Consider the following 25,531-nt stretch of genomic DNA (forward strand, 5'->3'; position numbering starts at 1 on the left):
GCCTGGGGTTTTTTTGGGGTATTTGCTTTTTTACTTTTTGTTTTTTTTTTGTTCCAGGGCAAAAGCTACCCGGCTATGTACTGTCACTACTGCTTGTGACCATTATGGTTGGCATCTTTTCCAATGACCATAGTGGGGCATGTTATGTGGGCACTTCGAAATTTGCAGGACTACACATACTCAGGGCTAGTGCAGTTGACAGAACTTCACTTGTTTGCCATACTATGAGCTTATTCTGTAAGCGTTTGGGTTCCTTATTTATTTTCTTATGCCATGTCTGTGTTCCATATCGTAATGTATATGTTTTATGCTACTATTTACATGTATATTGCGGAATTTGTGGCAGGGGATCGGAGGTCATTTTCCATTTTACGATTGTTGCAGGGACACGACTGTCCAATCAGGGACTGTCCATGGCACATTGGGACAGCAGGTAACCCTGGTGACCATGCCCATGTCGCTACTGGGGTTTCCACCTTTCCATTTTCCGATCTGGGATATTTCCGGGACTCACATCTGACTTTACAGGCCGACACATACAAACGGTCACTATATAGCATGGAAATTCACTTGCTTGCCTAAATAATATGCTTATTATTGTGGCAATTTCCTTGCTTATTCTGTTTTTTGTGTCATTTAGGTATTTCTGTTACAGAAATAACCAATTCATGCTACCATTACATTAAATACGGATATCATTGTGTCCTACAATCGTAGCACATCAGCCATTTCTATCGTTTTCGGGACACAACTGTCCATGGGTGACTGCCCAACCAAAGTGGGACAGGTGGTGACCTTAGTCGCTGCTCCTATGTCGGTGCGGCGCTGACATCGGCTGTACACCTTCTCTGAGTGTAAACACTGACAGTGCATTGCGGAGACGAACGCGGTCTTATGCGTATCCTTTGCTCCTTGGACGGGTACACTTATGCCTTCGTGGCTTCTATTTGCTTCTCCATTAATTTGGGACGGGGACTATGTTGCATACTGTACATGCGTTTCATTCTGCACAGGACCTGGCTGCTGCCATTACTATTGTGGGCGGACCATGGCTGTCAGCACATTAGGTTGCTCACCTCATGCTGGCTTAGACACGCCTCCAGACGCATCCTACCTGGGCTCGCTCACGTACACTCACGCGTGTCTGTGATTCCGGTGCACTCTCATTAATATGTATATGGCGCTACTGCGCCGGATATTCCATGCACCGCCGGCGCAGGCCTTACGCCGGCCTTGCGCCGAGCTTCATGAATCCCGGGGCATATCTATACAAATAATAAATCATCGGACATGCAGAATACACTTTATCCAACTAAAAATATGTGTTTATAATTCTAATTATTGATTATGCAACAACATAGTATAATATGCTTGTCTTTAAGCCTGAACATATATACTAATATAAATTAATTCATATTAGTACTGAATAACATATAGCGTACTTCATAGAACTATTTGATAATGAGATGTATCCAGGCCATAATTATACCAAATAAAATTATTTTAAAATACTTATGTTAATCATGAATATAAATACCATAAAAATAAATCAGACAAAGGATTATGAAATAATAATAATAAGTAAATAAATTGATATAAAAGAATATATATTTTTTTGTTATTAACACTGTTGTATATGTTAAAATAATAGAATGATATAAGGTAAATAAATCCATATATCCCTATTATATAAAACTCCAGCTTGTATATATGCTATTAATAAATTTCTGCTCTAACCTATAGGATGGTATCTCTATAATAGTGCTGGTCTGATATTAAGGGCTGTGTTTAAGCCTGGCTCTACATGTGCCCTAAGTAATAATATCCATTTCAACTCGAAAAGTTCTAAAGTGCCTAGTGCATTACCTTCCCTTCTATTATGATGAAGTATCTGTAAGACCTTAAATTTAAATACATGAGATGGAAACAATTGACAATGTCTGGCTAGTGCATTACTGATGTTCATCTTCCGTATGTCATATAGGTGGTTGTAGGCTCGATCTCTGAGCCTACGTGTTGTCATACCCACATAGTAGACATTACAATTGTCACATGTGGCCAAATAAATTATATTTGTGGTATCACATGTGGCATAAAAATTCGGAATAAACTTATAGCCAGTCTGTGGATTTTCATATGTCTGTTGATCACTGATATAATTGCATACACAGCATTTCTTGCATGGAAATGTTCCTCGCCTAAAATTAGTTCTAATGTCCAAAGGTGTGTGTAATATTCTCTCTTTGCATAGTAGCCTTTTTAAATTTGGACAGTTACTATATCTGAAAATAGGGTATTCACCCACCACATTTTTCAATTCTTCGTTCATATAAAGTAACTTCCAATTCTTATAGATGATTTCTTTGATGTATCTGGCATCATTAGTAAATTTGATGTCATATTGCACCTTACCTATATATGGTTTACTATGATGTCCAAAGTGACCTCGCTTGTGGCTAGCATTAAGAATCATGTTGTTACTATCTTTGGGGGAAGTTTGCAAATAATCTGGGTAACCCCTATTCTTAAAACACTTGATTTGAAAATTTAACAATTGTTCTCTATCCTTGATGTCACTACATAGTCTAGTTATTCTAGCCATTTGATTTTTTACAATATTAGGAAAAATGTGGCGAGGGTGCATACTCTCATGATGTAATATGCCATTTTTCCAGCAGGGTTTTCTGAATAACGATGTAGTAAATCTATTACTATTATTTTTCATTATTGTTAAATCAAGGTAGTTAACCTTATTCAATGAGGCTTCATATGTAAAGCTAAGGAAGGAGGTAGTTGATTCCATATATTCAATAAAATTATGTAAGGACTCCATACTGCCATTCCAAAAAAGTAGAATGTCATCCACAAATCTCCTATAGTAAATAGCATTGGCAATAAAATTCTCATTATTCAGGATATAAGTTCTCTCCCATTCATATACTGCTATATTGGCATATACATTTGCACAAGGGGTGCCCATGGCTACCCCCCATGTTTGTTTATAGATCTTATCTTGATACATAAAGATGTTATTATTAAGTATCAGCTCTAGTAAGGTACATATAACAAATTGTTCATTTTGATTGACCATGCCATAGTCATTCATGCAGCTTCTAACAGCCTCCACACCAAACTCATTGGGTATACTTGTAAACAGGTTCCTTATATCTAAGGTAACCATTAGTGTCTCATAATTCACTTTTTCAACCCATTGTGAATTTTCAAGATCTTCCAGTAATTTAAATGAGTTTTTTAATATAGTTGGTATTTTCTCTGTCAGCGGGGCCAATTTAAATTGTACATACTGTGAGGCATTCTCAGTTGCCCATGACTGGCCAGATACTATCGGTCGTACTGGTGGGGGATACATCCCTTTATGCATTTTGGGCAGCCCCTTAATGATAGGAATCAAAGGGGCCTCAATATCCAAGTAGTCATATAGCTGTTTATCAATGCATCTTGACATCAGGAGATCGTAGAGTGTATCTTGGACATTTCTAATTATTAATATGACTTCAGATCTATTAATCATTAAATAAGCAGTGTCATCACATAACATCATGTTCATCATATCATTATAAAAACTGGAATCCATTAATACTACCCCCCCCCCCCCTTTATCTGCAGGTCTAAACACCACACTTTCATCATTACATAATGAGTCTAAACTATTTCTTTGTGACTCACTCATGTTATAGAACAATTTTTTATGTCCTTTCTCTTTATAATAGGCATAGAAGTCAAATTCACATGCTCGTAAAAAGCACTCAATAGAGCTAGGTAGCGGTGGAGTGAAAGTGCTTTTCCTTTTAAGAACGGTATTTTTTGAAAATAATTCCTTACATTCATTATTACATTCATCATGAAATAAAAGTTTCAAGGCCAATTTTCTGGTAAATTTCCGAAGCATTATAAGGGTGTCAGAAAGTTCACTGCCTCGAGAAGGGATAAAAGATAAGCCTTTGTTAAGTACGGAGCATTCAGATTCAGTCAATTCCCGAGATGAAATATTAAAAAACAAAATATTTAATGTTTCTTCTTCCTGTTCTCCCAATTGTCGCCTGACATCTTGCGCTTCCCCCTTCCCCTGCTGGTAGATCGCATCGGGGCTCGTTGTTTGTATGGAAGCGGGGAGTTTAAAATCGATGCCATATTGGGAGTAGTATTCAGAACACAAGTACCTTCTTTCGGTCTGGCTCCTGTTGTTACACCTTTCAATCCTTGCTGATTGCAAGGTAAGGAAGAAGCAGGTGAGACAATATCCACTTCTGAAGTGGACATGCCACTATTAGATACAGTGTTTTCTGGATTAGCGGCATTGCTATTGGTAGTTAAACTACTCGCTATATCATTATTAGCTTGATTTGATTCTCCGGTTGCTATTGTCTCATTATATCTCGGCCATATAAAAATATTGCCGACATGGAAATCATTACAGTCTCTTTTTAACTTTTTTAGCTTCACTTGTTCCAGCTTATTGCTGTAGAAAGTCACTTGTGATAACATATTATTAAGCTTAGATAAGCAATGTTCACTTTTATACTTAGCAACCATACTATTGTGCTCACCTTCAACTTTATCAATTAGTTCGTTCTCCACCGGTTGAAAATAATCAATAAGTAGTCTCAGGTATCTGTTGCCAAGATCTAGGTTTAGTTGTTGCCACCTTCGTAGGAGCTCTGGATGAGCTTCTCCATAGCTCGGCATACAGAGGACGCGCATGCCTCGCGGAATAACCTTAAAGTGCAGGCACGCCTCCAGGTGTTTCCTCTGCCAAATGAGCCTGTGAAGCTTGTAAAGGTTACTCTCCAGGCTCCTCAAATCTCCATAAAAATCTTGCATGTTCTTATTATAGGTATTCACCTCTTGTGGAACATTACCTTGATTATTAAAATTCAACAAGGAATTTTCACGTTGATGGAATATGGCATTCCAGTTCGTAGCATCACTAGCAACTTTCGGTGTATAGTCCAGCTCTATATTCAAAATTTCCATCGTGTGATGGTTAGCCAGGAAGCAAAAACAGATGAAACCAAAGTATCAGCACCAGACCCAGCACGACCATCCAAGGCTTCAGTAAAATAAAAATATTCAGTATATCCAACAAATCACTGAAGCTTCCACGATAAGCAGCAAATATATTTATTTAGTAAAACAAGCGCTTTCACGCACCTAACAAGTGCGCTTCATCAGGTTATACAATTTTTAAAAAATGAATGCATTTTATATAGTATGGCATACGCCCTAATTAACCGCCATTTTTGGCGGATAAAAACAATTAAGCAGTTGTTAATCAGTTAATATCATTTATACTTAAAGCTATACTTCATATAGAGAAAACGCTTCCTGCAAATGCAGTTCTTTATACTCTATATTACATTAGGTTCTAAAAATGTATAAAACACATGTTAAAATATATAATATTTTCCTTCAGTGTTTCATAAATCATATCTATACAAATAATAAATCATCGGACATGCAGAATACACTTTATCCAACTAAAAATATGTGTTTATAATTCTAATTATTGATTATGCAACAACATAGTATAATATGCTTGTCTTTAAGCCTGAACATATATACTAATATAAATTAATTCATATTAGTACTGAATAACATATAGCGTACTTCATAGAACTATTTTATTTATATGCTGTACACCAGTAAACACCCTCATGTTTGGATATGACTTATATGTACCTGCCCTGGATATGTACATGCCACACACATACAACATATATGTAAATAGCATAGCTGTTGTCGTCCTTTGTGGAGACAGGTGGCTACAGCCATTACACACATGCAAGGTAGATCCATGGCTGCTGAATGCTAACAGTACATAAGGTGTGATATCAATGTTGGCAGAGGTAACATTCCCTCTGTACTGGTCACCCATGGCACCTATCATATCATACAACAGTCCATGTGTTATGTATGTCATTACACATGTTCACCAATTGCAATGCCAACAAACATGCACAAATGACAGGAATGTAGGACCTCACATATGTACATGTATGTGCATTCAGATACCATGAGTGTGCAGTTGGTGATGTTTGCAGGTGATGTGTGTCTTAGTACATCATACAACTGCAATGCAGCCTCAACATTACCAACTGTATATGGTGTTATGCTGAAAGTACGGTAAGATGTACTTCAGGTATGGACAGATGTGTGGACATAACTAAGTAGTGGGGCATCTTTGCAGATGGATGTTTGCTGAGGACAGCTCACAGGGGTGTCACAAGCAGTTCAAATGAAAAACAAAAGAAAAGGGCACAACGAAAAACCAAAAACTAAAAAAAGTGCCACAAACTGCTGGAGGAAACTGGATGAAGGTTATTTATTTAATAATCCACAAGAAACACATCAAACACATCAGCATTAACACCTTTAGATAAAACTGTGTTTTTGTCCTAATACACTGACTTCTTCAGGTATCACAAGCAGTTCTACAATAACCTGTGTAACCGCTAAGCTATAGTTTTGTTAATTGAATGGGAACACACACAACCTAGACAGCAGTCAGGGTGACGCCGAAGGTAAATCACTTGACACCTGCAACAGTTAAGAACTCCTGTGTGCATATATCAGCACAGTTGCCAATAGAAGCATCAGTACACTTTGTAATGCATGCAATACTGCTGTTAAGTCTGTCATACATATCATGAGATAGGCAGGTGTTTGATTCACAGTACTGGCATGTGTGGTTGCGTGCGTCCATATATGTCACGTATGGTGGGGAATACATCCCAATTGTTACTCACTCTCCTGTACACTGTATAGACATCTGTACAGACTGCAATGTAGAAAGCAGGACATAGGCAGGGGTGCGTATCTCACACATGTGATGTATCTGTATGTGCGTGACATAGGTGTATTCAATAGTGAATGCCACAGTGTGTGTATGTGTGTGTGTGTGTGTGTGTGTGTGTGTGTGTGTATACGTATGGCTGTCTGGTCCCTGGAGTGAGGATGTATGCTACTATAGTGAACTGATAAGACCCCTCCCCTCAACAGGCGATGCAATCGACTACCCCCATTGATGTCCTCGATCTTAGGCCATACTGACTACCTGTACATGTGTAATCTCTGTGGCGCATCATGTAAGTGCACAATACTGTATTGATGATCTGCACATAGGCAGGGGTCCTCACCTCAACACTACCAACTGTGTGTGTGTGTGTGTGTGCGTGTGTGTGAGTGTGTGTGTGTGTGTGTGTGTGTGTTACTGTGTCAGTGAATCCATGAGTATGTGGGTGTGTTACTGTGTCTCCGAATACATGTGTGTGAATACCTGAGTGGGTGGGTGTAGTTGCGTGTTCGCATCCTGTCATGGGAACGTGTATTACTGCTTCCCAATGAGGCATCATGCTTTCCACTGGTCTCTACCCTTGTCATCACCTAGACTTCTCTCAACTCCCCGCTCCATGTAACTGTACCTGTGATGTCACCTAGTATGGATGTCATGTCTCTAGCCACAGTAGCTTAATACACAGCTATCATGCTCTTGGATCAGTAGATCTGTAGACGTGTTTGAAATGTGGGACTTTCTAACTGTGATGTGGAAGCTACAAAGTGCAAGCTGGTATTTTCATACATACCTTTGAGTAGTCCACATTTACATATGGGACTCTAACTGCAAACACTAACATCCACCGGCACATGCAATTAGACCTGAAGGAGGAAGGCAGAACATCAAGGCCAACATGCAGTTACTGTTTTTACACGACACATACTGTTAACAGTACAAAATGCATTCTAAACCCATACTACATGGTATGTCTGCTGCCTGTCAACAGTACACAAAAATTGTAATCTACACTTATCTTCCTAGTCTGTTCACCCTGTGCATCAGACCATATGATCATGTCCCTGCACTGATGGTGTGGATGACAGGGATGCGGCACAGGCATCATCATATGCACTGGGTGATAATGTTTTCCAGAGGCCTAGGCTGCACCATTGGATGACATCATGTGTGTGGGTTAGGGCCTTTGATATAATTGGCCATGTGTGGATGTTATGCATGTGTGTGTTGCGGTGCCCTACATATGTTTCTGTTATGTGCGTGTATGTATGCACACAGTTCTGGCATGTGTCTGGCCTACACAGGGGTATTATTGACAGCTGCATACTGTACAGGCCAGGTTTTACAGCTCACAGTGTCTGGCCATAGCAACGTGACCTTTGCCTGCCAGGTTTTCTATGGGCACTACCAGGCAGAGGTGCAGATTGAGTACTGTCTGATGACACATGTCCACTAAAAATGTGTCTCTGTTGGGACCATCCAGGGTCACGTGTACGTGGCCTGCTGTGTCCAGGTGTGAACAGCACAGCACTAGCTGCACTGCTGCTGCTACAGCCACTATGGGAGTGGGTATGTGAGGTATCTCATTCCCATAGACCTGCAACAGGTGATGTAGCTGGCCTATGTCCATGTGCCTGACACCTCACTCCTACCAGATGTTCCAGCACAGACAGATCACGCTCGGGGATTGTCATGCCATCATCAAGGATTCCAACCATGTCACCCAATTGTCTATCCAAAACTTCAGCAATCTGCTGTTGAGCATTTGCCATTGCCTGGATGTTGTTATTTAAAGAACGGACAGCAGCCCTCTGATGACTCTGATCTCTGTTGTGCCATTCAGCATGTGCCTGTGCCTCCATTACAACCTGAAACATGCATCTGGTGACACCAGCTGCTGCGCTCTGTCTTGCAGGGGCATGTTGGCCAGAGGTCCTCCTATGGGAAGCACTGGCCACATGCCTGTGTGGGGCATCACCAGTCAGTTGGCTGACACCATGGTGTGCAGGCACACCTTCCATAGCCTCCACACTTTCCTGTTCCAAGCTACCATACGCCAACTGTCCTTCCTCTATGGCCACTGGTGATGGGATATGTATTGGCATGAGAACTGTGTGCAGGAATGAGGGGGATATAGGTGGAATGGCAACCAATGGCACAGATTCAGCCCCTGACAACCCTGCCTGTGCCTCAATCATACGTTCATCATCACTGCTTGAGTCTGTGGGGACACTAACATGAGATGGACCACAGTAGGGGAACGCACCTACATCACCTGTGAGAGGCAGACAAGAACTGTACATTACAATCTATACAATAGACACACAGACACACACACAGACACTCACACAGACACACACACATGCAGACACACACACAGACACGCTATGGCACCTAACATGCATGTGATATGACAGAAGGCATGCAACATGCATGTGATACGGCAGATGGCATGCAGCTCAGACAATAATAGTGGTAGTTATCATACATCCCTGGGTTGTACACAACAGCATGCATGTGTCATAGCAGAAGGCATGGAAATTACACAATCATAGTAGTAGTTTGCATACATCCCTGTGTTACACCATGTAGACCAGCACAGGTTAACAGTACACCTGCCTAATGTGTGGCATATGACCTTGACAATCACATGTAGTATGTCATGTGATCTTTTGACGTGTGCAATGACATGCATACATGTTTAACACAATGGTGTCCTGTCAAATATACAGTGGAGTAATGGTGTCCCAATGCAGTGTTGTCTGTCCACCCTACAGATATACTGCACATTTAACTGATGTGCATGACCATTGCAGGGAATCATGAGGTGTCTCTATTGCTATACAGTGTGAGTTACAGACAGTTCATAGCCATGACTGTGTTCAGATACAGTACATATATACTGTGGAATGTGACCTACGTCACTGAGGTGTATACACACTAAACCATGATGTGGAATGTGCAACACAGGTCACTGAAGGGTATACGGATGACACCCCGGCACATCTGCAACCATATTGCTGCTGCCTGGCAACTATGGCCAGACATGACAAACTCATTGGTACACCATGTCCCACATGACATCTGCGTACCACACACACACACACACACATGAGGAGCAAGGATGACAGTGATGTCCGACACCAGCAAGGGCAATGTACTGTATCTGTGGGCTGATGTGGTTGTCTTTGTATGTATGTGGATACTGTACAGGTGACTGATGTCATGTCATGACACACTCAAGATGTTCAACACATCTTATGTAGTGGATTGATGTCATGCCTGCACAAGATGTGCACAGGCCTGTAGGATGTCTAGTGTTCCACATCTGCAATATAACCATTACACAAAGGCCATAATTGGATCATGTGGAGCCAATGTACAATAGGGTGTACACACAAGCACATCACGTCTACTGTGTGTTGCTTCATGTCTCTGGCCATCCTCCATGGCCATGTGTGAACATGTTTTGGCCAAATGGTTGTGACGGGTGTCTATTTCACATGTCTGTGTTGTCCCATATGACATACACCCATAGATGACATATGCTCCACTGACTAAAAGGGTTATGCAGACAAAGGGTGGTATGTTTGGTATGTGGGATATGTTTTTCAGGATAGTTAGGCAGTGTTGCAGCCAGTCCATGTTGCAGCCAGCCTACTACATGTCATGGACATGTCAGATAGAACATGACATTGTGTGACATTCATTGCAGGGGTATAATCCACACCGGTGAATCCTGTGGGCTGGCCATATTCCAGCTTAATGTGTAGTACTGTTTGTATTCCCCACATGTGTAGTTCTGATCTGTAGTACACATCCCTACAGTGAGCAACACCTCCACCATTGTATGCACAGCTGTCCACACATCTGGCAATGACAGTTTGTGAGGTTTCATGTTGGTGTTTCACATAGTTTGCAAGTATTGCACATGGGTAGCCATTGTGATGCATTGCAGGTCCGACCTGTATATTGAGACAGGACCATACATTATGTGTACATGTGGTAAATGGCCACATAGCAGATAGATCTGTGCATTAACATGCCTGATAAATAATAACAGTCTCACCTGCAATGGGCTGCTGTCACAGCAGAATGCCAGAGGTACCTAAATAGGAGTGACACAGCAGTATGATCATTATCCATGCCTGTATGATAGCTACAGGGTGCAATTTGCATGTTAACACATATGCCAGTACAAGAGACTATACTATGGAGTATACACATGTGTATATACACAGAGTAGCATACTATAGAATGCGGCATGTGTGTATACATGCCTTGCATATGATGTTACATTACATATTGTACAGTGACACATGTAACTATATGGAATATAGTTGTTATATGTGCAGTAGTGACTTACCAGGCAACTCCAGGCTCGGTGGTTGAGAGACACCCACCTCCACGATATCAGCTAAGGCTTGTGGATGTTGTTCTGCAGGTGTCCTCAGGTTGGCCAGTAGCTCCTCAGTACGTGTGAATGGGGGCTGGGTTGGCCCGCCACCTGTTGCACCTTATTCTCTGGTGATTGCATTTGCACACTGTTTGCCTGTCTAATTAGGTCTGTATAGTGTCTGCACACCTGCTGGTATGTGTGGTTGTGGCCACCCACATCATTAACCCTCCTGTGAAGTTCCTGCCACAGGGCATCCCACTGCTGTGCATCCTGCGGCACATGGCTGAACAGGACATCATGATTATCATGTAGGTATGGGATGAGGGCCTCATCCTCCAAGCGGGTATAAGGTGGTAGCCTTGCACGCGGCATACCTGGAAGACATAAAGATGGAAACAGGTCACAGTAACTCAGAGATGTACAGAGCTACAGCTGAACATACATGTTTATCACATTTACTACAATTAAATAGTTGTCTTTGCAAATCTACATGACACTGACACCACTGACATGTTTGTGTCGCACACATGTGACACTCAATGGTGATTGGATATTATTACCATATATGTGTGTGTCACTTGATTACATTGCTCAAACTCCATGTGGATGCTGTCTTGATGTGGGCATGTCTGTTTGCCTGTACTGGTGTTCTTACCTATCAGCACATGCCTGGATGTGTCCACATTAATGCAGTCAACCTTGATGCTGTGTATATATCATATATAAAGACTTACACTGCCTTACCGGACAAAACCTGTGACCCTGCAGACTTGCTCACAGAAGGTTTTACATGTATGTCTTTTGCCATATACATCTACCCAGCACTGTACAACAGTTCAACATCCTGCCATGTATCACCTGTGTTGCACATGTGATACACATGGGACACTGGCTAGCCTGATGGTATTTGCAGTGATGGATATCAACTATAGCATGCATGGTCAAAGTCAACTAGTAGGCTATATGCCCTGGGCCATGTATGAGCCTAGGATTAAAGGTTACCTAGCTGTAGCTGACAGGCGGGTTTCTGGGGCCAGGTCAAGCAGTGCCACATAACTGATCCACAGTGTTAATGACACATTAACCATGCGGTCATCACACCATGTCTGAAAGAGGTGCAATGTGCAGCTTTGCTGGACAGGGATGCATAGTATGGCAGGGGTATGCAAAGTGTATGAGACAAGGATCTATCCAGCATGTGGCGATCCTTGTACTAGGAAAGTGGATGTCCATGAAGTATGTGTTTGAGATCAGGATGTGTACGTGTAGCATGTCCAACATCACTGGGTTGGGCATGGCTTTATTCAGGGTAGGCATCATGCTACATAGTGGAGATGGGGATTGGGAAGGCTGGTGTAGGCCATCTGAACATGACCAATACTCCTCAAAGGAAATATGTGATCTGATATGGATCACTTGAGTGATGTGTATGGCTGGACAATGATCTCTATATTCATGGATGGCACCCTGTCATGATTAGAGTTGCCACTTATGACTACCTGACAGGTGTGGTGATGTAACTATCACAGGAAAGACAACTGCCCAGCGCTGTAGCCCTTACACACAGTGTCCATTATGTTGACTGCTGCCTAGGTGGTAGTTCATGGGTACAAAGTTATTAACATAGGGGTGACAATGCAGTATGTAGCTGGCAGATTGTGGCCATATGTCACACACCTCACCCACAAAGCTCCTTCTGTATGTTGTCCACAACACTCTGAGTCAGCTATTGCGCCTAGGTCATAGTCATTCGCATACTTCAATAGGCAGATGCCTTCAGTTAGTCTGTATGGTATAGACTACAATGAGGGGAAGTACAATGAATTAACTCTGTCTTTCTGTAGCTGGCACTGGTGTGATGTGCATGTATTATTCAGACACCTTCTGTGATGTCGGTTCTGCCAGCAGTTCAGTTGCAAAACACTCCTGTGACATAGGAATGTACATCTAGTATACTGAGTTCAGGTGGAACACAGTATGGGTGATGATGTCCTATGACCTGGCAAGGTTATGATATGCAGTGTGAAATCAACCTTACTGTCATCTACATTTGTGCTGCTGACATCAAATAAGTTCATCAAGGTTCATGGCCTTTCAGACCAGACTCAGCAGGGTAGTAGTGCAGTACCTCCCATTATCAGTGGTGTCTCCCCCTTTGTGGGTTGTGATAACTGTTGGTTTGTACACAGCCGGACATGAAGCTATGTTCTACATGATGTGTATGTGGAGAACAAATTGTTTTGCCATATGTGTATGATACAACCTGGGATATGTACAGGTCCCATGCAGCCTGAGAGCAGCTTGTACCTGCAATAGTTGTGGATACAGGGGCTCTGTAGTGTACATGGATATATAACTGTGTACCTGTTGGTGGGGGGGGGGCAGTGTGTTTATGTTATCCAAAACCCTATCTGGATTGCATATTCATGCTCAGCACTTGTTCAGAACTTGTAAGCATTAAATAAGCTACTAATTACTATAGCACTCAATCTTCCTCATTACCTAGAGGTAAACAGTTTTTGTACGTATCTTTCTCATTTGCTTAGAGTAAAACAGCTCTTGTACTCACTTTCCTCACTTATCTAGAGGAAAATAGTTTCATATTCAGACATGTCAAGGGTCAGCTCCCAGTGTTCTCTCTTGTCTATCTGATGAATATGGGCATCTTGAAGCAATGTAGAAATTGCCTCATGTACACAGACAACCCTCTTCTCCTACCACCCAACACTACAACATGTGAGAGATGCACTGCACTCCTAAAAATGGAGAACTTCGATATCTGTGCAGTAACAGAGACCTGGTTCAAGGCTCCAGAGAGCACCCCTGCTATACCAGGCTACAATTCTTACCACACTTTTCGGCCAAAAACCAGATCCGAAACACTAAAGGTGGAGGAGTGTCCATAGTCACCAAGGATATTCACACCTCCAGGCTAGTTGCCCAACACAATGCATCTGAAATTTTCCAGGTGCAACTAACACTAGGTAAGACTGCAATCCAAATTGTAGCTTGCTAGAGATCCCCATCCATGCCCCAAGATTCTCACTACACCTTTCTAAACATACTGGAAAATATTAAGATACAACCAAACACCCTAACACTGGGTGATTTCAACTACCCTGCCATTAATTGGGAAAACTACTCAGGTACCAACTCTTTTTCCCAACGGTTCTTGGAATTCATAAATTCCAACACCCTGGATCAACTAATTCATTGTCCCACCAGGGGCTCCAATATCTTAGACCTGGTCATTACCAACATGGGAGATAGATGCTCCACACCAGTGGTCAACCCTCATTGGTCAGGTCTGACCATAAGCAAATCACCCTTGACATCCACATCCCACCCCCACTCCCCAGTAAGGAAACCTCCTTAAAAAAATTCTCCAAAGCCAACTTCAAGCTACTGAAGTCAGAAGTGACAAACTTCACAACACCAACGCAGACGGGATCTGGAAGTTCATCTGCAGAATCCTACACTAAGGCACTGTATGAGCACATCCACTCGTGCATGAATTGTGCCATCCCAAATAGAATCAAGATGCTGTTCTCCAAAAAAAGGAAGCCAATCTGGTGGTCCCCTGCTATAAACAAACTATACAACAGAATGAAGAAACTGTTGCAAAAAAGAGGAAAATCCCAGGATGCAAAAAATTCCCTCACCAGCCTCAGTAAGAAGCTGAAATCCCTCATAAAATCCTCAAAAGCTAGTTACGAAAATAAAATTGCCAAAGGTTCCAAAGACAACCACAAGGCATTCTATAGTTATGTCAAAAATCTAAATGGCAATGCTCAGATCTGCTCTGAGTTACAACAGAATGGCATTAAATATACTGATCCCAAGGAAATTGCCAATGTCCTGGCAGATCGATTTAGTGCCAACTTCACCCCACTCTCACCCCCTAAAGGACCCATCTCAATACCAAAAGATTGCCAAATTCAGATAATCATGGCCACACAGGTAGAAACTGCACTCTCCAAAGCTAAGAATACAGCATCCATGGGACCAGATGACATCCCAGGCTGTGTACTACATGAACTACAAAATGAACTGGCACCTCACCTAAGTGTCATGTTTAATCATAGCCTCACCTCAGGCTTTGTGCCCACTGAGTGGCGCACAGCTACAGTTATCCTGCTCCAAAAGGGAGGGTCCACCTTGGATCCCGGGAACTACCGTCCTATCAGTCTGACAAGCCTGATTTGCAAGGGCATGGAATGCATTATCATGGAACTTATAAACAAAGACATTGGCAACCTTTAAACACTAGACCCCACCCAGTTTGGGTTTGTGAAGGGTCGATCTTGTCTCCTGAATCTGATTGACTTCTTCAAATCAGTATCCAGAGCTGTAGATGAGGGTAAGGCAGTCCACACAGCCTATCTGGACCTCGCCAAGGCCTTTGACACCATCCCCCACTCTGGAATCATAGATAAACTTACTAAGCTGGGCATAAATCCCTATGTCACTTGATGGGTTGCTAACTGGCTTACTGACAGAACCCAGACAGTAAAAGTAGCTGACTCCAAATTCAGCTCCAGACAAGTGACAAGTGGAGTACCTCCGGGTTCAGTCCTGGGACCACTCTTGTGTGGCATCCACTTCTCTGAAGTACAGGCCAACACTAAGGGACTCTGGTTAACAAAAGTTTGCAGATGACTAAAAACTGGGAGCAGTTATTGAATCCCCAAATGACGTGGATATTCTACAAAAGGGCCTTACAGAAACAGATGCCTGGTGCCAGAGCCATGGGCTCAAGCTTAATGCCAAGAAATGTATAGTTATCCCCTTTGGAAAAAAACATGTACCATGAATTACCACATAGGTGGCAGGACACTAAACATCGAAAGTGTGATAAGAGACTTAGGGACACAGGTGGACAGTGGTCTTACTTTCGATAACCACATTGCCACAACAGTCAGGAAATCCTTCTATGTGGCACACCTCATGACTAAGGGCTTTTCATCCAGAAAAAAGGAGGTCATTGTCCCACTGTTCTCATCCCTCATTAGTTCCATTATAGAGTATAATGCCCTGTTTGGTATGTACCTCACAAGACATCTGCAACAGCTTGAAAGGCCACAGAAATACCTCACTAAAAGAATCACAGGCCTAAAGCAGATGCCATATACTAACTTTCTAAAAAAACTCCAGCTGTACTCTGTGGCATATCGTCTACTCAGAGGCGATCTCTGCTTAACATACAAGGCCATGTCAAACCCTGATCTGTTGGACATGCTCCACTTAAGGAAATCACAATCCATCAGAGCCACATGCTCCAGTGATCTAAACCTTGTCATCACAATGAACAAAACATGCTGGAGGGATAGGTTCCTGACCCAGAGACTCCCCATACTCTGGAATAGACTGCCCATACATATCAAGCAGAGAGCTTCTTTGGCCCTCTTCAAAATGATCCTTGATGATTGGATGGGAGATAGGAAATTCACCCTGGGGATCATGTCAGTCACCCTGCTAGACAGGGGCCTGGAGAAGTAAATATTGTGGGAAGAAATATCCAGGGAATTGTCATGGCTAGGCTTGCATAGGCCCTAGGGCCAATAGCCTAGTACCAACCTATGAACCTATGAACCTATAAAGCTCTCTTCAACCAAGACTGAACATGACAGTCATGTGGAGAAGTTAAACATTTGCACCACACCACACTCATCACATAGTCTCACAAAATCTACGCCACCAAAATCCACACATAGTAACACAAAAATATTTGCGGAGGCTTTCAATAATAATCTCTCTAGGCAACAGAGACCTCCAAAGCAGAAATGCAAGCAGCCTCCATCCCCCAACACAACCCCAATGACACATAACCCACAGACTCAGTGTGCCACTCAACCACAGCCAATAAGGCAAAACAACGTACCCAACACACTAGTTATAGGTGGCTCTATAGTCGGGCACACTGATGTCCCACTCACCAGGCTAAACAAGGAGGAGGTTACTGTCAGCTGCCTGTCAGGTACCAGGATCTGCCACATAACCTATGCACTCAGGTCACTCCACACAAGTACAAATATGACTCTGTCATTGTCCATGTTGGTGTGAATGACCTGAGATGTACCTCCCTGGACTACATGAAAAGAGACATGGAAGAGCTCTCCGAACTTGTAGCCCAGGCAGGTATGACCCTAGCCCTGAGTAGCATTCTGCCATCACCCAGAATGATGCCGCAGTACAAGGACAAAATGACTGACTTCAACAACTGGCTAAGCTTCTGGTGTCATTCTAAGGGTATCCAGTATCTGTCTGCTTCGGATGACATGGTCGACAGACCATGATGCTTTGCACAGATGTCCTGCATCTGTCACCCCTGAGATTCTGGATACTGGCTAAGGCTCTTGCTGCTCCTATAGTGCCTTTTTTAGGGAAGGTTCAAATAACATATTCACCACCATAACAGGAACAGGCAAGTAAAAACTGAGGGTAATGCTACTCAATGCTAGAAGTCTAAATCTCAAAATGCACTCACTCGAGGCACACCTTGTAATGGAGAACATCGATATCTGTGCAGTGACTGAGACCTGGTTCAAGGCTCCAGAGAGCACCCCTGCACTACCAGGCTATAACTCATACCACACTTTTAGGCTATGTAACCTGGACCAAAACACCCCAGGCAGAGGTGTGTCCATATTTATTAAGGATATCCACACCTCCAGGCTAGTTGCTTAGCACAATGCATCTGAGGTTATCCGAGTGCAACTAACTCTGGGCAAAACAGCAATCCAAATTGTAGCTTGCTACAGATCCCACACCATGCCCCAGGATTCCCACTCCTCTTTTCTTGATGTACTGGAAATTATTAGGGTTCAACCAAATACCCTACTAATGGGCAACTTCAACTGTCCCACCATTAAGTGGGATAACTACCTGTGTACCAACTCATTAGTCAATTGCTTTCTGGAATTCATAAACTCCAATGCCCTGGATCAATGTATCCACACCTCCACCAGGGGCAACAATATCCTAAACCTAGTCATTACCAACATGAGTGACCGGTGTTCCACACCTGAAGTCAACTCCTCATTGGTCCGATCCGACCATAAGCTAATCACCCTTTATATCCACATCCTGCCCCCACCCCCCATTAAGGAAACCACAGTAAAATATTTCTACAAAGCCAACTTCAAGCTTCTTAAGACATAAGTGGTGAACTTCATGACACCCAGGCAGATGGACAATACAGTTACAACTGCTGAATCCTACACAAATGCACTCTATAAGCACTTACACAAGTGTATGGATCGTGCTATCCCAAACAGAACCAAGACGCTATCCTCCAAAAAAAGGAAGTCAATCTGGTGCCCCCCTGCCATAAACAAATTGTACAACAGAAGGAAGAAACTGTTGCAAAAGAGAGTACAATCCCATGAGTGGAGGAGCTCCCTGGTCAGCCTCACTAAGAAGCTGAGATCCCTTATAAGATCTTTCAAAGCTAGCTATGTAAACATAACTGCCATTAATTCCAAGGACAACCACAAAGCATTCTATAGCTATGCCAACAATCTCGATGGCAACACCCAGATCTGCTCTGAGTTACAGTACTAAGGCATGAACATTACAGACCCAACTGATATTGCCAACATCCTGGCAGATACGTTCAGTGCTAACTTTACCCCCCCTCTCATCCCCTAAAGGGCCCATATCTATACAGGAACAATACAGAGTCCCCGTAATTACAACTACACAGGTAAAAGCTGCACTCTTTAAAGCCAAAACCACAACATCCATGGGACAGGACAACATCCCAGGCTGTGTTTTACATGAACTTCAGAACGAACTGGCTTCCCACTTAAGCACCATGTTCAATAATAGCCTTGCATAAGGCTTTGTGCCCCCTGAATGGTGCACAGCAACAGTTATCCCACTCCACAAAGGTGATGCCACAATGGACCATGGGAAATATTGCCCTCTAAGCCTGACTAGCCTGGTCTGCAAGGCTATGGAGCACATCATCATGGATGTCATTCACAGAGTAATTGGGTACCTCCAAATCCTTGACCCCACCCAGTTTGGATTTGTTAAGGCCAGACCATGCCTCCTAAACCTGGTGAACTTCTTTAAGACAGTTACCAAGGCATTAGATGAGGGTAAGGAGGTCTACACAGCCAACCTTGATCTCTCAAAGGCTTTCAACACCATTCCCCATTCTGGTATTATCGACATACCCATCCACCTGCACATTAACCCCTATGTCACGAGATGGTTTGCAAAGTGGCTCACAGACCGAACCCACACAGTGAGTACCCTAGGTCCGACAGTAAACCAGTTACAAGTGGCGTCCCCCAGGGCTCAGTCCTAGGACCCCTCATGTTTGGTATATACTTCTCTGAGGTACAGGCAAGCACAGGAGGACTTTGGCTGAAAAGGTTTGCAGACGACTGCAAACTAGGGGCTATAATTGGTTCCCCAGCTGATACAGATACCCTCCAGAAGAGTCTCACTGAGACGGATACCTGGTGTCAATAACATGGCCTCAAGCTAAATGCCATAAAGTGCATAGTCATCCCCTTTGGATCAAACTAATTACCCGCGGACTACCACATAGGTGGTAGTCCCCTACATACAGAAAAGGTAATAAGACATCTGGGAACCCAAGCAGATAGCAATCTCTCATTTGATAACCATATTGCTAAGGTGGTTAGAATATCCCTCTACGTGGCCCCCCTAATCCAAATGGGTTTGCATCCAGAGGAAAGGAGGCCATTGTGCCTCTCTACTCATGACTTATTAGACCCATTAAAGGATACAACACCCCATTTGGGATGTACCTTACAAGACAACTGCAACAGCTTGAAAGACCACAACAGTACCACACCAAGCAGATTAGTGACCTCAAATATATGACCTATGCAGCCCAACTAAAAAACACCAGCTGTACTCGGTTGCATACCGCATACTCAAAGGTGATCACTGCTTGACATACAAGGCCCATGTCCAACCCAGTATTGATGGATATGCTCTACATAAGCAAAAGCCCCTGACAGCCACATGCTCTAGGGATATAAACCTAACCATAACGATAACTAGGACATGCTGGAGGGATAGATTTCTGACCCGGGGACTCCCCATGCTTTGGAACATGATTCTAATGTACATCAGGCAGGGCCCATCACTAGCACTCTTCAAGAGAAACCTTGACAGGTGGATGGGAGGAAGACATGTACCCCAGGGATTACTGCAGTGGCTCTGCTGGACAGAGGTGCAGGGAACTAATGGCTCTGCTGTTCAGAGGCACAGGAAACTAACCTAAGGGGGTGGCAGAAGCCAACACACTCTAGCTAGGGTTATAAATGCCCTTGGGCAGACAGCCTAGTACCTACCTATGAACCTATGACCCTATTACATGTTTAATGGGCATGGATAGTTAACTAGCTCTTCCATTTTACTTTGCTATCATACTGATAAACTGTTGGGTTACTACAAGTCATATGTATCCTGTTATTGTGTATTGTAAATGCCAATAGACATAACTAATGTTTGCCTAACACAACAGTAATGCTATGTAAAATGTAATATGTATCTGCCTACAGTACTGTATATTACACAGTTATTGGCACAATATCCACCAATGCAAATCATAATTGCACAGTAGGCTCACCTTCGACATGTTACTCTCAGTAATACGCCCATACATATGCCTACTGTTACAATATATCAACATATACTATCCCCTGTTATAGCATATACTTGTTGGACCAACCCTGCCACTGACAGCGGCTGGAGTGGAATTGTTGTGTTCAAAGTCCTTATATAGTATCCCTTGTGGTGTATGAGGTGTTTGCCTTGTGGTCTACAGCAGTACACACATAAATACTACAAGCGTTACTATGCTCAACAATACATCACTACAAGATAACTGTTTCCACTATATGCATTGCGTACACTTTAATTATTACAGAACAGGTACTACATACACAGACATACTGAGTGTTCTACATACCTTATTAGTAACCCGAGGTGTCATTGACTGTTATTTCAATCTTATTCAGTTTGTGTTTCAATCTTCTCTGTACTGTTCTACTGGTATATACAGATGGTTTGAATGTGTGACAAGCCATCCTTTTATAGTTAAATATCGGTAACATCTGCTATCCTGACCACCTATTGGTGTTCCAAAGTAGTTACTTACATGCACATCAACTGTGCAGCTACTCCATTAGCCAATACCATGGCAACAGTGGTGTATAATTGAGTACTCCACTTGGGCGTTGTCCCTTTTCCTTACTTTTGAGGAAGACGGCCTGGATGTGTTGTTTGTGATGCCCAGAAAAGCACAGTGAAAAACTTTTCTAAAGCAAATTTTACACTCCTCAAAACTGAGGTGGAATCCTTCAAAGCCCCCGGGCCTGTGGAAAATACGGTCCAGACCGCAGAATCCTTTATAAATGCATTCTATGAACATCTTCAGGAATGCATGGATCATGTGATCCCAAATAAAACTAAGACCCAATCCTCCAAAGGCAGACGTCCTGTCTGGTGGACCCCAGCCATAAACAAACTATACAATAGAAGGAGGAAGTTACTAAATGATAGAGCAAAATTCCAAAAAGGGAAGGCATCTCTGATCAGTATTAGCAAAAAACTATGGGCACTTATAAAATCATCTAAGGCCAGCTTCGAGAAAACAATTGCACAGGACACTAAGGATAATCACAAGGCTTTCTTTAGTTATGTTAGGAACCTGGGTGGTAATTCCCAGATATGCTCAGAATTAGTCCAAAATGACAAAAAATACACCGAACCCACAGACATTGCCAACATCCTAGCTGACAGGTTCAGTGCAAACTTCTCCCCCCCCTCCCCACCAAAAGGGAAAATATCTATCCCAGCAGAGTGCTGCCCCCCTGACATCTCAGATGCTCAGGTAAGAGCCGCCCTCTCCAAAGCAAAGAACACAGCATCAATGGGACCAGACGGTGTCCCAGGCTGCGTCCTACATGAACTCCAAGAAGAGCTAAACCCAAACATAAAACTACTGTTCAATCTCAGCCTTACTACAGGATATGTACCCAAAGAGTGGTGTACAGCAACTGTGATCCCTCTCCAAAAAGGTGGTGCCTCAATGGATCCTGGAAACTATTGCACCATAAGCCTGAGTAGCTTGGTCTGCAAAGCTATGGAAAGGATCATCATGGACCTCATAAATAAAGATATTGGGGACCTACAGACACTGGATCCTACCAAGTTTGGCTTTGTTAAGGGCAGATCCTGCCTCTTAAACCTGGTTGATTTCTTTGAAACAGTCACCAAGGCCATTGACGAGGGGAAGGTGGTCCACACAGCCTACCAGGACCTCTCAAAAGCCTTCGATACAATATCCCACTTGGGCATTATAGATAAGCTCACCAACTTAAAGATAAACACCTATGTCACTAGATGGGTTGCAAACTGGCTCAAGGACAGAACCCACATGGTTAGAATTGCTGGAGCCATGTCAGACTCCAAACCAGTTACAAGTGGCATCCCACAAGGCTCAGTCCTGGGACCTCTCTTGTTAGGTATATATTTCTCGGAGATACAGGCCAACACAGAAGGACTGTGGCTGACCAAGTTCGTAGATGACTGCAAACTGGGCGCCATAATCGACTCTCCAGCCGACACAAGCATCCTCCAAAAGGGCCTCATGGAAAGAGACAACTGGTGCCAGAGCCATGGCCTCAAGCTAAACACCAAAAAGTGTATAGTCATCCCCTTTGGCAAAAACAAAGTGCCCACAAATTACCACATAGGTGGTAATCCATTAAGTACAGAAGAAGTAATTAGGGACCTGGGGACCCAAGTTGATAGCAATCTCTCATTTGACAACCATGTGGCCAAAGTGGTTAGAAAAACATTTTATATAGCCCACCTAATCATGAAGGGATTCACATCTAGATCAGGGGAGGTCATCGTGCCTCTTTACTCATCCCTCATCAGGCCCATAATTGAGTACAATAGCCTTTTGGGATGTACCTTACTAGACACCTGCAGCAACTGGAAAGACCCCAAAAGTACCTCACCAAGAGGATCAAAGGGCTCAAACAGATGCCATATGCTGCCCGGTTAATGAAACTCCAGCTCTACTCAGTGGCATACTGCCTGTTCAGAGGCAATCTGTGCCTGACGTATAAAGCCATGTCCAACCCAGAATTAATGGACATGCTGCACCTCAGAAAATCCAAATCCCATCGAGCTACACGCTCGAGAGACTTGAACCTCAGCACTGAAATAAATAGGATATGCTGGAGGGACAGATTCATAACACAGAGGCTCCCTTCACTCTGGAATAAAATCCCAGTCCAGGTTAGGCAGAGTCCCTCATTGACTCTCTTCAACTGGAATCTTGATGAGTGGATGGGAGATCATAGGTTTACCCCGGGTATCACTTCTGTGTCACTGTTAGACAGAGGCACAGTATACTAACTTCAAAAAAGGGCATAGCAAAATTAATTTAAAATGGGTGGCGAAAGCCAAACACATTCTGGCTAGGCTTATAAATGCCCTAGGGCAGATAGCCTAGTATGAACCTATGAAGCTATGAACCTATTGCAACAGCTATATGGAGACACACAGATATATGTTAGCTTCATGACTCCCGTGGATTGTGTGTAATGGCCAGAAGATGTTGTTCTACATGTGAGTACAGCTGTTATATTTCAAAACATTGCTACTTATGCAGGGTTTGTTTGTACCTGATACTTCTGCAGATGTTTCAGTCTGGCAAGGATGTTTAGACAGCTCAAGGCTGTATGGCTATGCATAAAATGTTAGGTGGTTTACAGTGTGCTCACCAGACATCTTTGGTTTGGTGTACATATGTATCATACTGTGCTGTTAATCAGTAATTGGTAACACTTCCTGGTGTACACACAACCCTCTGAAACGGGATTAGTGCAAACAAGCCCTGTAACATCAGCAGCTGTTCCATTGTATAACAGCAACTATTTCACATAGGGCCTTGTTAGTGTGTCTCTGACAAGGTATGTTAAGGCTTCTGCAGATGTCATATAGTGAGTGAATGATTTGTGATGTTATTACAGTATGTTTTGTAATTGTTTTGGGTGTGAGGAAGATGTTGGTGGGTGTATATAGCAGATGCAGGTGTGTAGGAACTGCTTTTATACATATTCGATATGTGTGTGAGGATTCCTTCCCTATTTGAACACCTATCCTTTAGTAGACTAATACTATGGTAATTGCTGGCTGATTCATTAAGGCACTGTTAATTGTTTCCTGTATAGCATGCAGGTGATGTTAGTTCTTCAATCCTTTTGGCAATACATTGGAATGTAATAAAGTGTTGCTACATGAAAGCTGTCTGTGTATTTCTGTCATAGATATTTGCAGTCATTGGAGTTGTGTTGATGACTGACCCTCTTTGGCTAGGGTTGCCACCTTTTCAAATGGCCATAGTGGGACATTTTCGGGACACATATCAGATTTTACAGGCCAACACAAACCCACGGTCAGTACAAAGGATAGAACTTTATATTTTTGCCTAAATAAAAGCTTATTCTTGTAGCAATTTAGTTGCTTTTCCTGTTTCTTGTAACATGTAGGTATTTTAGACAAAGAAATAACTATTTTATGCAACTATTACATTAAATATGGGACATAATTATGTCCTACAATCTCAGGAAATTAGGCATTTTTACTATTTTTGGTCAGGACACAACTGCACAAAGAGGGACTGTCCCTCGCAAAGTGGGACAGGTGGTAACCCTATCTTTGGCTCATGTCCATAGCACATATTTGTAATAGTGTATAGACATATACTCTCCATATCCTTTGTTCATAATGTTTGGTCGTGGCGGAATGTGTGATTGCTATGGTCCATGTTATACTCATATTTGAACACTTCAACCACTGTTTGCAGGATACCTACGGAATCCGAAATGCACACAATTCCGACACCCACAGTACCAGGTCCAGACTCCCAAACCCCACAATACCAAATACTCAAACTTGCGACAGTCAAACTCGCAAAAGTAACACAAACACAGAACTCACACATGCACACACAGACACACTGCTGTCCACCACATCCAAACAAACCATCCTACACTACATATGAGCAGGTGGGCAAGCCCCCCTACACCCCCCATGTGGTTGTCTGCACCTCCCGACACCCTCCCTACTTTAATAATCTACCTCCGAGATCACACAAACAGACACACAAAGCAAACCCACACCCACACATTACAGTCCCCCAGAAACACACACCACACTCAGAACACACACTTTCACACACTACAGCCCTCGGAAACACACTTACACACAGTAACCTACCTAAACCACAACACTAGAAGCACTAACTAAATGTC

This window comes from Protopterus annectens, chromosome 1.part1, assembly GCF_019279795.1.
Source record: "Protopterus annectens isolate FY-2018-M chromosome 1.part1, PAN1.0, whole genome shotgun sequence".
Classification (NCBI taxonomy): domain Eukaryota; kingdom Metazoa; phylum Chordata; order Ceratodontiformes; family Protopteridae; genus Protopterus; species Protopterus annectens.